Source organism: Ailuropoda melanoleuca, chromosome 5 (assembly GCF_002007445.2).
Source record: "Ailuropoda melanoleuca isolate Jingjing chromosome 5, ASM200744v2, whole genome shotgun sequence".
NCBI lineage: Eukaryota > Metazoa > Chordata > Mammalia > Carnivora > Ursidae > Ailuropoda > Ailuropoda melanoleuca.
In genome coordinates this window covers 73,858,705-73,858,936 of record NC_048222.1, presented here as the reverse complement: position 1 = coordinate 73,858,936, position 232 = coordinate 73,858,705, and positions in this window count along the sequence as shown.

Sequence of the window (232 nt, the reverse complement as noted above, 5' to 3'; positions counted from 1 at the left end):
TTAAACAATTTATGGAGACCAATGAGAATGAAAACACAATGGTCCAAAACCTATGGGATACTGCAAAGGCAGTGCTAAGGGGAAAAGACATAGCCATCCAAGCCTCACTCAAAAGAATAGAAAAATCTAAAATGCAGTTTCTATATTCTCACCTCAAGAAACTGGAACAGCAACAGAGGGACAGGCCTAACCCACTGACAAGGAAGGAGTTGACCAAGATTAGAGCAGAAAT